This window comes from Oncorhynchus kisutch, linkage group LG11 (assembly GCF_002021735.2).
Source record: "Oncorhynchus kisutch isolate 150728-3 linkage group LG11, Okis_V2, whole genome shotgun sequence".
Lineage (NCBI taxonomy): Eukaryota > Metazoa > Chordata > Actinopteri > Salmoniformes > Salmonidae > Oncorhynchus > Oncorhynchus kisutch.
In genome coordinates this window covers 15,709,738-15,724,110 of record NC_034184.2, presented here as the reverse complement: position 1 = coordinate 15,724,110, position 14,373 = coordinate 15,709,738, and the positions used below count along the sequence as shown (strand labels likewise).

The 14,373-nt window shown below is 43.8% G+C and overlaps 1 pseudogene; it reads left to right on the top strand.

The window, feature by feature from the left end:
- The first annotated feature begins 10,465 nt into the window (after window positions 1-10,465).
- On the top strand, window positions 10,466-12,440 carry LOC109898924 (mitochondrial genome maintenance exonuclease 1-like; annotated as a pseudogene).
- Window positions 12,441-14,373: the final 1,933 nt, after the last annotated feature.

The window sequence follows — 14,373 nt, the reverse complement described above, 5'->3', positions numbered from 1 at the left end:
TTTCTGAACGTCAATCAAAATAGTTCGTTGCTTTTTTTTGTCCAACCCAAGTCGCATTTCGAACATACGTTACCGATACAACAATTAAACATACTCAATTATTACATATTGTAATAATGTACTGTATATGGCCACAGCGTATGTGGACTTTTCGAAGTTCACTTTGGTTCCATGTCAGGAAAACACGGAACAGTTTCAAAGACCCACCTTCAAGGGATTACTAGACTAGTTTTGTCTATCATGTCCCATCAATAATTTACTTGAGAGAAAAAAACTACATGCCTTCCCTCCTCGGTCAAAATGTTGTGTAACAAAATAAAAATCGCGCGATGTTTGGGAGGTAACGACTATCCACTACATGTATTTATTGTTTTCCATATATTCAGTAATCATTTCATGTAACCAAAGCATAGCCTAAGGTACTCCCTGTTCACCCATGACTGCATGGCCAAGCACGACTCCAACACCATCATTAAGTTTCCCGATTACACAACAGTGGTAGGCCTGATCACTAACAACAACTAGACAGCCTATAGGGAGGAGATCAGAGACCTGGCAGTGTGGTGCCAGGATAACAACCTCTCCCTCAACCTGATCAAGACAAAGGAGATGATTGTGGACTACAGAAAAAAGAGGACCAAGCATACCCCCATTTTCATCGACGGGGCTGTAGTGGAGCAGGTTGGGAGCTTCAAGTTCCTTGGTGTCCACATCATCAACAAACTATCATGGTCCAAACACACCAAGACAGTCGTGAAGAGGGCACAACAAAACCTTTTCCCCTTCAGGAGACTGAAAAGATTTGGCATGGGTCATCAGATCCTCAAAAAGTTATACAGCTGCAACATCGAGAGCATCCTGAATGGTTGCATCACTGCCTGGTACGGCAACTGCTCGGCTTCCAACCGCAAGGCACTACAGAGGGTAGTGCGTACGGCCCAGTACATCACTGGGGCCAAGCTTCCTGCCATCCAGGACCTCTATATCAGGCGGTGTCAGAGCATGGCCCAAAAAAATGCCAATGATTCCAGCCACCCCAGTCATAGACGGTTCTCTCTGCTACTAAGTCTAGGTCAAAAAGGCATCTTAACTGCTAATCTACCCAGACTATTTGCGTTGTCCCCACCTCACCCCCCATTTTACACTGCTGCTACATTCTGTTTATTATCTATGCATAGTTACTTTACCTCTACCTACATGTATATATTACCTCGTCTAACCGCTGATTGACTCTGTACCGGAACCCCCTGTATATAGCCTCGCTACTGTTATTTTATTGTTGCTCCTTAATTATTTGTTATATTTCTATTTATTTATTTTTCTAAAACTGCATTGTTGGTTAAGGGCTTGTAAGTTGTCACACCCTGGGGCCTGTTGCACAAAACTAGGATAAGGGATTAAGCCAGGATATCTTGGTGATCCTGGCTCAATTGATCCGTAATCCGGTTGCACTAAAGATGGATAGGGGGCAGGAGGATATGTTATGGTATAAATTACCATGGAGATTTATTCTGTGGAGCTAGCCTGCTCCAGACCAGGCTAAATTCCAGGATCTATTTAATCTCATCCCTAATGTCAGTCAGCAGTCACCACAAATGGAAACCAATAGTTATTTCACTGCTCACTATACATTATCACATATAACTAGACCCACTGTTATTATTTAAACATTTGTGATCATTAATTTCAATGATTTTGGATAAAAAATGATTTTTAGATGATGTTGCTATCATTAGATAATTTACAGTTTCCCATAGACTATAAGGCTATATATAAAATGATAGAATATTAGGGCCACAGAGGGGAAAAAAACACAAGTCATAATATTGTAACCAGTTGTTTTAAAGGAGGACAGTTGTTAAAATGACAGATGTGGGGCATTTCGTGAAATTGTACTTCAGTATGGTTTCATAAACAAAGACATGCTGATGTGCCAGAATATTAAGTATCACATTGTCATAAGTATCAAAACTGTAAAAACAATATGTAGCTTTTCTGCAGAAAGAACCAGCCTCATAAATTTATGACTTTATCCTTTTTCTTCAGTGTGGCCCTAGTACTCTGTCATATAAACAAATACACATTCCATATGAATATAAAAACACAATGTGTAACATTATGTTCCTTTATTGAATAAGGACAAAACAAAGCAGGTAAACCATCAGCTCCTTTCGAAACTGAAGTCACAGTGACTCTACAAGATGGAAAGCACAGAATCCAAGCATTTAATACAAAATGATACATACACATTCAAAGGTCTGTATATAACACACCCTGCATGTCTGCACACTAAAATAAATGCAGGACAAATCCATACACATCAACTGAACAGACAAATGAATGGATGCAGTAGCCACCCTGCAGCCTTGTATTACACACAGTATACCGCACAAACATCATAAGAGGCCAAATTCGTCTAAAAACGAACCCCAAAAAACCCAAATTCCTCTGCCACCGCAGGACATATTTAACCAAAATTGAAAGCACACATACTAACTAAAATAATTCAACACATATTGGTCCCTCAGCAGCCGACCACTGTCGTCATCAGGGAAGATTGCCGGATTGTCCCAGTCCATGGCTGGTGGCACTCTGGGGGCCCTCTCCTTCCTCAGGCAGGCCACATTGTGGAGGACAGCACAAGCCACAGTAATATCACATGCCCTAACAGGGCTGACCCTTAATTTGTGAAGGCAGTGAAAGCGTGCCTTCAGGAGGCCAAAGGTCATTTCAACTCTGGCCCTGGTCCTGGCATGGGCATGGTTGTAGGCCTGCTGTGCTTCCTGGGGGTCTGTGAAAGGTGTCAGCAGAAAAGGCTGGCAGCCATACCCCCTGTCTCCCAGCAACACACCAGAGAATTCACCTGTCAACACAAAATCTCATCATTACTACCTCATAAACACAGTGATATTCTTGACACAGCCATGATGGTTATAAATAGGGGTTGTGTGGCTTACCTTGTGATAGGCACTGATAGATTTCAGAGGCCCGAAAGATTCTGGAGTCATGGACTGAGCCAGGCCATTTTGCCACAACATTGCTGATCACACAGTCAGCATTGCAGACCATCTGAAATCATAAGATGAGGAATATTACACCAATCAATGCACATCACTGGCAATGCAGAGTGTTCGTCAATGGACAATATCAAAAAGTTATGTTCACCTGAACATTAATGCTGTGAAAGGATTTCCTATTCACAAAATCGGCCTCATGGGCACCTGAGGGGGCTTTTATCCTTATGTGTGTGCAGTCCACTGCACCAATGACATTGGGGAAACCTGTCACACAAAGTAATGAGTATCCTACTATGTGTTAACAGTTGTCCTGTAATTTGTAGATCCTCTTACCTGCAATCCTATAGAACTCCTCTTTGATGTCACAGAGTCTTCTGTGGCCAGGGAAGGAGATGAAGACATCTGCTAATGCTTTGATAGCCAGACACACACTCCTTATTGTGCGGCAAATTGTGGCCTTGTTCAGCTGTTCTGCATCCCCCACTGAGTACAGGAAGGCTCCACTAGCAAAAAAGCGCAAGGCCACACAAACCATTTGCTCCACACTCAGTGCATGGCTCCGTGCAGTGCGGTGCTTAATCCTGGGACCCAGTAGTCTGCATAGATACCTGATGCCATCTGCAGAAAACCTGTATCTTTCATATAGATGGTCATCAGGGAAGGCCAGTGGGTCCAACCGGTCCCTGAAGACCCTTTCTCGCCTGAAGGCTCTCCTCAGCACAAGTGCTTCTTCATCCACCACATCTCGCACGAATGGGCATGCCATTGTCAGAGCAGAAAGGAACACACAATTTTGGGCCTTCATATAGGCTAGTGGCCACACCTGGTGCTGGGGGGGTGGGCAAAAGAGGGCGATGCCTTATAACGATGACTTGGTTGTACTGATTGCTGGGAAAATAAAAAAAAACTTAGAAAGATGCCACCGTCCTGTGTGCTCACAATAAGAGCTCATATGTCATGGCTCACTTGACTTTACGAGAATATACCTAATTTTTATTTTGAGCTGTGTCATCTTCTTGGAGCTGGGGGAGGAAAGAAAAATAATGATTAATACATTTGTGTTACAGTTAGCATACAGTGTACATTGAAGGCATATCTCACCTCCCTCTCAAGTTTTTTTATTTCAAGGTCCAGTTTCCTAATTGTCCTCTTTTTTATTTCGAACTCCAGTGCAAGATTTTCCATCTTTTTCTTCTTGTACTGAATGTCTATGTCTGCCAGTTCTATTTGGCGCCGGAGGTGGTTGCCATACAACTTTCTGATAGCTTGTGAGCTCTGTGAACACAATACAATTAGCGCAGCTGGAATTTGGCAGGATGTGGTGTCCTTTTATTAATACGCACTATGTTGCCAGGCTGGTTTTCCCACTGTATAGCATCTGGGTCCTGTAAAAGAAATTAGATTTTTTGATTATGATGAGGACTCCTCACCATTGTAGAGTAAATAGTACTTTCACAGTCTTAACATGATACCTCATGCCTTCTGGAATCCAGAGAGATGGTCTCCTCCTCATCATCGTCTCCATCATGTGCTGTTGCTGCTGCACTGGGGCCTTCACCCTATCACATTTAATCGGATTCATATTGAAGCTAGTAGACAAGACATGCCAGGCCTACAGTATGCCTTTGATGGAGTACTCACTGGATCAGCATCGTCTGGTGCTTGTGCTGGTGGCTCTAACAGGAACACAGTGCTGCCAGACACTGCAAGGCAATAGGTAAACCAAAGTCAGACAGTCCAAATTGATTCAATATGAATGTGGTTGTATCCCATGTAGAGATGGAAGGACATACCTTGAATGAAGCGGGTGGCATCTTGGGAGGAACCTATGCTCGTCTCTTTCCCCCCAGGGATCCCCTCTAAGACGGGCCTGCCTTTATTTAGCTCCAAGGCCATGTCCTCTGCTGGGGTAAGGTCAGCCTTTGGTGACCCACCACCCGTGCCTTGTCTGTGGGTATTCTTTTTCACTGCTAAAACAGTACAGACAATGTGTGAGCAGGCACCTTCTGGGTACAATATATGCTTGTGCTTTGTTAAATATTAGTCAGGGACCATACCATTCTGCAGAATGTTCTTGTATTTGATTTTGACCTGCTGCCATGTCCGTTTTGGCCCGTTCATGTTTAATCTACACACACACACACACACACACACACACACACACACACACACACACACACATTTAATGGAGTCACACTGCAAAAAATTACTTGGTATTTTTGTCTTGTTTTCAGTAAAAATATCAAAAAATTTATCATAGCTTTATACAGTGTGATGGAGTTACTTTACACAATTCACTCATATCTGCAGTGCATTTCAATAAAAAAATTTACCGTTTCATAATTACAGTACAACTGCATTTTTGGAGATGTGAATTAAATATTTGAATTGTAATTGTGATGTTTCAGCGGAGCGGTGAGTGTGTAATTGTGCACTACTTACGCATTCAGGCGGTCTGCAATACTTTGCCACGCTTTTTCTCTTTGCTTTATCACTGTGGCGGTGTTGCCTTTCTTCTTAATTATATCTTTTACCTCCTCGTATGCCTCCATGAGGATTTGTGCTTCCGACGGGGAAAAGTACGCGGCTCTAGTTGCCATGGTAAATCAGTTAATCTGTGATCTGTGGCGGGGTCTATTTGAGTGAGCCGTGAGCGCGCACCTATCCAGGATTGGTTTCACCTGGCTTAATGAATCCGTGTCTGCTCATCCTGGCTTGGTCTTTGTGCAACCAATTAAGCCTGGACGCACATGTTTTGGCTTCATTGAGCTCAGATGAGTCATTTATCCCGGATGTCTTAATTCTACTTTTGTGCAACAGGCCCCTGGCCTTAGTTATCTTTGTTTTCTTTATTATTTTGGTTAGGCCAGGGTGTGATATGGGTGATTTTTGTGTTGTACTTGTCTAGGGTTTTTTGTAGATTTATGGGGTTGTGTTCAGTTTAGGTGTCTAGGTAAGTCTATGGTTGCCTAGATTGGTTCTCAATCAGAGGCAGGTGTTAATATTTGTCTCTGATTGGGAACCATATTTAGGCAGCCATATTCTTTGGGTATTTTGTGGGTGATTGTTTCCTGTGTCAGTGCCACATGGGACTGTTTTCACGGTTTGTAGTTGTGCTCATGTTTGAGGTTTCCTATTAAAACCATGGACACTTACCACCCTGCGTATTGGTCCGATCCCTGTTTCACCTCTTCAGAGGAGGAAGAAAACCATGACATAAGTAAGCATTTCACTGTAAGATCTACATCTGTTGTATTCAGTGCATATGACAAATAACATTTTATTGTTGTTGAGTCACTCTAAATACAAAGCTGCAAAAGAAAGAACGGATATCAAATGTATTTATAAAGCCCTTAGATCAGCTGATATCTAGATGTGCTGTAGAGAAACCCAGGCTAAAACCTCAAACAGCAAGCAATGCAGGTGTAGATGCACAGTGGCTAGGAAAAACTCCCTAAAAAGGCCAAAACCTACAAAGAAACCTAGAGCGGAACCAGGCTATAAGGGTTGGCCAGTCCTCTTCTGGCTATGCCGGGTGGAGATTATAGCAGAACATGGCCAAGACGTTCAAATGTCCATAAATGACCAGCATGGTCAAATAATAATACAGTGCCTTGCGAAAGTATTCGGCCCCCTTGAACTTTGCGACCTTTTGCCACATTTCAGGCTTCAAACATAAAGATATAAAACTGTATTTTTTTGTGAAGAATCAACAACAAGTGGGACACAATCATGAAGTGGAACGACATTTATTGGATATTTCAAACTTTTTTAACAAATCAAAAACTGAAAAATTGGGTGTGCAAAATTATTGAAGCCTGAAATGTGGCAAAAGGTCGCAAAGTTCAAGGGGGCCGAATACTTTCGCAAGGCACTGTAATCACAGTAGTTGTCGAGGGTGCAACAGGTCAGCACCTCTACCGCTCCTGCTGTCTCTAGAGAGTTGAAAACAGCAGGTCTGGGACAGGTAGTACGTCCGGTGAACAGGTCAGGGTTCCATAGCCGCAGGCAGAACAGTTGAAACTGGAGCAGCAGCACGGCCAGGTGGACTGGGGACAGCAAGGAGTCATCATGCCAGGTAGTCCTGAGGCATGGTCCTAGGGCTCAGGTCCTCCGAGAGAGAAAAAAAAGAGAATTATAGAGAGCATACTTAAATTTACAATGGACACTGGATAAGACAGGAGAAATACTCCAGATAACAGACTGACCCTAGTCCCCGACACAAACTACTGCAGCATAAATACTGGAGGCTGAGACAGGAGGGGTCAGGAGACACTGTGGCCCCATCCGATGATACCCCCAGACAGGGCCAAACAGGCAGGATATAACCCCACCCACTTTGCCAAAGCACAGCCCCAAACCACTAGAGGGATATCTTCAACCACCAACATACCATCCTGAGACAAGGCCGAGTATAGCCCACAAAGATCTCCGCCACGGCACAACCCAAGGGGGGGCGCCAACCCAGACAGGAAGACCACGTCAGTGACTCAACCCACTCAAGTGACGCACCCCTCCTAGGGATGGCATGGAAGAGCACCAGAAAGCCAGTGACTCAGCTCCTGTAATTGGGTTAGTGGCAGAGAATCCCAGTGAAGAGAGGGGAACCGGCCAGGCAGAGACAGCAAGGGCGGTTCGTTGCTCCAGTGCCTTTCCGTTCACCTTCACACTCCTGGGCCAGACTACACTCAATCATAGGACCTACTGAAGAGATGAGTCTTCAATAAAGATTAAAAGTTGAGACCGAGTCTGCGTCTCTCGCATGGGTAGGCAGACCATTTCTCTATAGGAGAAAGCCCTGCCTCCAGCTGTTTGCTTAGAAATTCTACGGACAATTAGGAGGCCTGTGTCTTGTGACCGTAGCATACATGTACAGTAGGGAGAACAAGTATTTTGATACACTGCCGATTTTGCAGGTTTTTCTACTTAAAGCATTTAGAGGTCTGTAATTTTTTATCATAGGTACACTTCAACTGTGAGAGACGGAATCTAAAACAAAAATCCAGAAAATCACATTGTATGATTAAGTAATTAATTTGCATTTTATTGCATGACATAAGTATTTGATCACCTACCAACCAGTAAGAATTCCGGCTCTCACAGACCTGTTCGTTTTTCTTTAAGAAGACCGCCTGTTCTCCACTCATTACCTGTATTAACTGCACCTGTTTGAACTTGTTACCTGTATAAAAGACACCTGTCCACACACTCAATCAAACAGACTCCAACCTCTCCACAATGGCCAAGACCAGAGAGCTGTGTAAGGACATCAGGGATAAAATTGTAGACCTGCACAAGGCTGGGATGGGCTACAGGACAATAGGCAAGCAGCTTGGTGAGAAGGCAACAACTGTTGGTGCAATTATTAGAAAATGGAAGAAGTTCAAGATGACGGTCAATCACCCTCGGTCTGGGGCTCCATGCAAGATCTCACCTCGTGGGGCATCAATGATCATGAGGAAGGTGAGGGATCAGCCCAGAACTACACGGCAGGACCTGGTCAATGACCTGAAGAGAGCTGGGACCACAGTCTCAAAGAAAACCATTAGAAACACACTACGCCGTCATGGATTAAAATCCTGCAGCGCACGCAAGGTCCCCCTGCGCATGTCCAGGCCCGTCTGAAGTTTGCCAATGACCATCTGGATGATCCAGAGGAGGAATGGGAGAAGGTCATGTGGTCTGATGAGACAAAAATAGAGCTTTTTGGTCTAAACTCCACTAGCTGTGTTTGGAGGAAGAAGAAGGATGAGTACAACCCCAAGAACACCATCCCAACCGTGAAGTATGTGTCAGGATTTGGCCAGGGTTGTTCTGGTTTTGGTCACTAGATGCCCCCACTGTGCTTTTTGACCCTTTTGTTTTCCCTTGTTGCCAGTTATGATTTGCACCTGTGCCTCGTTTCCCTTGAAGGTATTTAAACCCTTAGTTTTCCTCAGTTCTTTGCTCTGTGTTTGAATGTTAGCACCCAGCCCCAGCGATGCTGTGAACATTTGTTGCTCCTGTTGGACTCTCTATAGGTACTCTGTTTTTGTTCTCGTTTATTTATTTTTGATGATCTTTTCAGGCTTTTTTCTGCTGTACCTACCACCTTGTGGATTTACCTTTTTGAGTTGGAGGATTACCTTTGTTCTCTTGGAATTACTTTTGACGTTGTGGATTTATATTTTTGCCTGAAGAACTTTCCTTTTTACTTTATTAAAACACCGTTTCCAGTACTGATGTGTCTGCCTCATCTTCTGGGTTCTGCCGACTATTAGTGGCTCAGTTTGCTAAGTGACTGTTTCTCACACCGGAGACCTGAGTTCGTAACTGGGTCCTGACACTATGGAGGTGGAAACATAATTCTTTGGGGATGCTTTTCTGCGAAGGGGACAAGACGACTGCACCGTATTGAGGGGAGGATGGTTGGGGCCATGTATCGCGAGATCTTGGCCAACAACCTCCTTCCCTCAGTAAGAGCATTGAAGATGGGTCGTGGCTGGGTCTTCCAGCATGACAACAACCCGAAACACACAGCCAGGGCAACGAAGGAGTGGCTCCGTAAGAAGCATCTCAAGGTCCTGGAGTGGCCTAGCCAGTCTCCAGACCTGAACCCAGTAGAAAATATTTGGAGGGAGCTGAAAGTCCGTATTGCCCAGCGACAGATGCAGAGCCTCGGTCTGACGCCATTAAAAGGTAATTTACCACCTTCACAAGTGCAATCTCAGTGCTATGATGGGGTTTAAAACCAGACTGAAGCATATCGTATACATTGTTTGTCTTCAGGAAGGCAGTGAGTTGCTGTGCAACAGCTTTTTCAAAAAAATTGAGAGGAATGGGAGATTCGAAATAGGCCAATAGTTTTAAAATATTTTCTGGGTCAAGGTTTGTCTTTTTCAAGAGAGGCTTTATTACTGCCACTTTTAGTGAGTTTGGTACACATCCGGTGGATAGAGAGCCGTTTATTATGTTCAACATAGGAGGGCCAAGCACAGGAAGCAGCTCTTTCAGTAGTTTAGTTGGAATAGGGTCCAGTATGCAGCTTGAAGGTTTAGAGGCCATGATTATTTTCTTCATTGTGTCAAGAGATATAGTACTAAAGACACTTGAGTGTCTCCCTTGATCCAAGGTCCTGGCAGAGTTGTGCAGACTCAGGACAACTGAGCTTTGGAGGAATATGCAGAGTGCAGGAGTTCGTAATTTGCTTTCTAATGATCATGATCTTCTCCTCAAAGAAGTTCATGAATGTATTACTGCTGAAGTGAAAGCCATCCTCTCTTGGGGAATGCTGCTTTTTAGTTAGCTATGAGACAGTATCACATTTTTGGGGGGATTGTTGTTATTTTCCTCAATTAAGTTGGATAAATAGGATGATCGAGCAGCAGTGAGGGCTCTTCGATACTGCATGGTACTGTCTTTCCAAGCTAGTCGGAAGACTTACAGTTTGGTGTGGCGCCATTTCAGTTCCATTTTTCTGGAAGCTTGCTTCAGAGCTCAGGTATTTTCTATATACCAGGAAGCTAGTTTATTATGACAAATGTTTTTAGTTTTTAGGGGGACGACTGCATCTATGGTATTGCGCAAGGTTAAATTGAGTTCCTCAGTTAGGTGGTTAACTGATTTTTGTCCTCTGACGTCCTTGGGTATATCTCCTACAACTTTCACTGTGTACTATTGTATGTGGCTAGCTAAGTTATTTAACGAACTAGAATGCATTTCCATCAGCTGTTTAGATGTACACATCGTGTGTGGGAGCCAGCTAGGGTTGTGACTGGACTCTTCTCCCATTGTACCCCGACTTCCGTGAATACTTTCTCCACTTCCAATGTATCTCCAGCTCGTAAGAAACACAGTCCATACAGTTCCATGGACAGCAGACGCTACTCTACACTTGTCAAGTCAGTTGTGTCCCACTGAGTCAGTGCTCAAAATACCAAGATCCTAAAGGAGCCAGATGCTCAAATCTACGGACATGTGAGAAAATCCCAAACACCCTCCTAACGACTGCCACCCAAAGTGTTTAAAATGCTCCACCCGTTGCTTAACCGCAACAGGGCATTTTAATCTGGCGAAACTTGGATGTGCTTGGAGCTTGGATGTGTGATCCATATCCTTCAGCAGACACTGTACCCGGAACAAAAGTTTTACCTGGAGAGGTGTAGGAGGAAGATGATCACTCAACTGGTAGAGGACGGCTTTAAGGAATACAATATGAGGTAGTAGGTGTAAGCAGAACCCTCTGATTGTAAAAGTTGATTTAATCATGAGGACATGATACACACTATTCTATTCAGGCAAGGGAAGCTTTTCCACATGACCGTGGGGAGTGTTTGCCCATTGACAACAGAGGAGGCCCCAGGGGAAGACACAGCAGATCCTGAGAAGGCACCAGAGGTTCCAGCAGAGGTAGAGGGGTACATGGAGAGTATACACCATGTGTTGGAGGACGTTAGGGGAGTGAGAGCCATTGAGAGCCGTGTGCAGCATGACAAACTAGGCTATCTTTGATTTGTGAACTGCGTTGCTTTCTACAGGTGAGGATGGCCACGTTCCAGGCTAACTACATTGCAGACGACTACCAGATCTCCCAACGACTGGATAGATGTTCAACATATCAGCTAACCACATAATTTGATGTAATGAAGGTCTGCAATGTTGTCAGCCTGGAATGCGACCAACATCTTATCAAAGAAAGGACTAGAGGCTCTACCTGACCTTTAAGTTTATTTGGCCAACTCAGACTTTTAGTTATTCTTTCCAGACACAGATAAAGCCTAGTCCTGGACTAAAAAAAACATGCATGCTCAATGGAGAATCTTAATTGAAAGTGCTTTTAACAGAAACATCAGAGGTTGAAAACTTTCCTCATCAACACGTACAACAACCCCCTACAGGTAGCAGACTATGTTGGGGCCTTAAACAACGAAGTGAACTACAACTACCAGGTGTGAATGACCTAAACTACAACTACCATACTCTCTCATCCTAATTCACTTCCTACAGCTCCTCCTTGGCACTAATCCTTCAATGTTAGCAGTTCTGAAGATTCTGGATAGGAATAAGCAGTGTAGTGATGGAGCTAACAGTATTGCTGCCACCATACAGAAATGCAAACATCAAAGAGTTAGGGCCAAGGTGGAAGAGCAGTGAGTTAAATGAGTCTCTCTCTCAAATGTCTTTCTCACATTATACACAATGTGCTTCATTTCCTCCATGGGTTCTTGCTCTCCCTGCAGGTTGAGAATGGACAGATACTAGTGGCCTATAAAGATGGTTCCCTGGCCCATCTACTTATCTCAGATCCAGTGCTACGTTACTGGGAGAGATGGCTGGTAAGGCTGGAGGAGAGAGGATGTGGATTAATGGTGTCTTTGCTGCAGATGGTGCAGTTGGTTTCATCTGCATGTTTCATGTCTATGGGCGGTAGGTAGCCTAGTGGTTAGAGCATTGGGCCAGCAACCGAAAAGAATCCCCGAGCTGACATAGTGAAAATCTGTTGTTCTGCCCCTGAACAAGGCAGTTAACCCACTGTTCCCCGTTAGGCCGTCATTGTAAATAAGAAATTGTTCTTAACTGACTTACCTGGTTAAATAAAGGTTACATTTAAAAATCCTTTCAGTAAGGTGATGCAAGAAAAATGTGCCCATTTGATTGCTGACTTGGAGTAAGGAGTGACAGTTTGCTCAGTATCTGACAATTAAGCATTTCATACTATGTCCTGTGACTGTATTTTGATCCATTACTCTATTTTGAGCCTGACACGTTTGACAACAACAATTATTTAAATGTTGTGTTATTGGTGTTATTTCAAGCTGGAAAATGCATCATTGACCTTACACTGTGTTGAGAATGTAAAATTGTTGTCTTAAACAACCTTTCCTCTAGTCTAAATGTTTAGTTTTTTTTGTTGCTTTTCACTTCTGAGGAATTCTAACCATTTTGGTAGCATCAGCCTGTGAAGTTCAGTACTAAACAAAGATGAATAAGAAATATTTTCTATCATGTTTTACACTATATTAACATGTTTTACACTTGATAGTCCTCTCACTATCAACTGAATTTATTTTCAGCAAACTTAACATGTGTAAATATTTGTATGAACATAACTAGATCCAACAACTGAGACATAAACTGAACAAGTTCCACAGACATGTGACTAACAGAAAAGGAATAATGTGTCCCTGAACAAAGGGGGGAGGGGGGGGGGTCTAAATCAAAAGTAACAGTCAGTATCTGGTGTGACCACCAGCTACATTAAGTATTGCAGTGCATCTCCTCATGGACTGCACCAGATTTGCCAGTACTTGCTGTAAGATGTTGCCTCACTCTTCCACCAAGGCACCTGCAAGTTCCTGGACATTTCTGGGGGGAATGGCCCTAGCCCTCACCCTCCGATCCAACACGTCACAGACGTGCTCAATGGGATTGAGATCCGGGCTCTTCGCTGGCTATGGCAGAACACTGACATTCCTGTCTTGCAGGAAATCACACACAGAATGAGCAGTATGGCTGGTGGCATTGTCATGCTGGAGGATCATGTCAGGATGAGCCTGCAGGAAGGGTACCACATGAGGGAGGAGGATGTCTTCCCTGTAACGCACGGTGTTGAGATTGCCTGCAATGACAACAAGCTCAGTGCGATGATGCTGTGACACACCGCCCCAGACCATGACGGCCCCTCCACCTCCAAATCGATCCCATTCCAGAGTACAGGCCTCGGTGTAACGCTCATTCCTTCGACGATAAACGCGAATCCAACCATCACCCCTGGTGAGACAAAACCGCAACTTGTCAGTGAAGAGCACTTTTTCCAGTCCTGTCTGGTCCAGCGAAGATGGGTTTGTGCCCACAGGCGATGTTCTCAGCCTAATGTGGACAGTCTGAGCACTGATGGAGGGATTGTGCGTTCCTGGTGTAACTCGGGCGGTTGTTGATGCCATCCTGTACCGATCCCGCAGGTGTGATTTTCGGATGTACCGATCCGGTGCAGTTGTTATCTTTGAAAGACAGGGTCCTGAAAAAGGGACGTTTCTTTTTGTTGAGTTTAAATTGTATTTATTCTATTTTTTGTTTTGTTTTTGTAAACATTCCCTCATTTGAGTGTTCAAATTAACATTTGGAATCAGAAATCTAAACAACACTGATGAAGTGTTATAGCTCAGAATACAATTAGCATATTTTACTATGCAGCATTCTAATTACACCACACTGAAAATAAGCCTGGAGAAACAAACATCATGGGGTGCCTTGTGGCTCAGTTGGTAGAGCATGGCGCTTCCAACGACAGAGTTGTGGGTTTGACTCCCACAGGGGACCAGTAAGGAAAAGTAAAAAAATGTAAGCACTCTGGATAAGATTGTCGCTAAATGTAAAA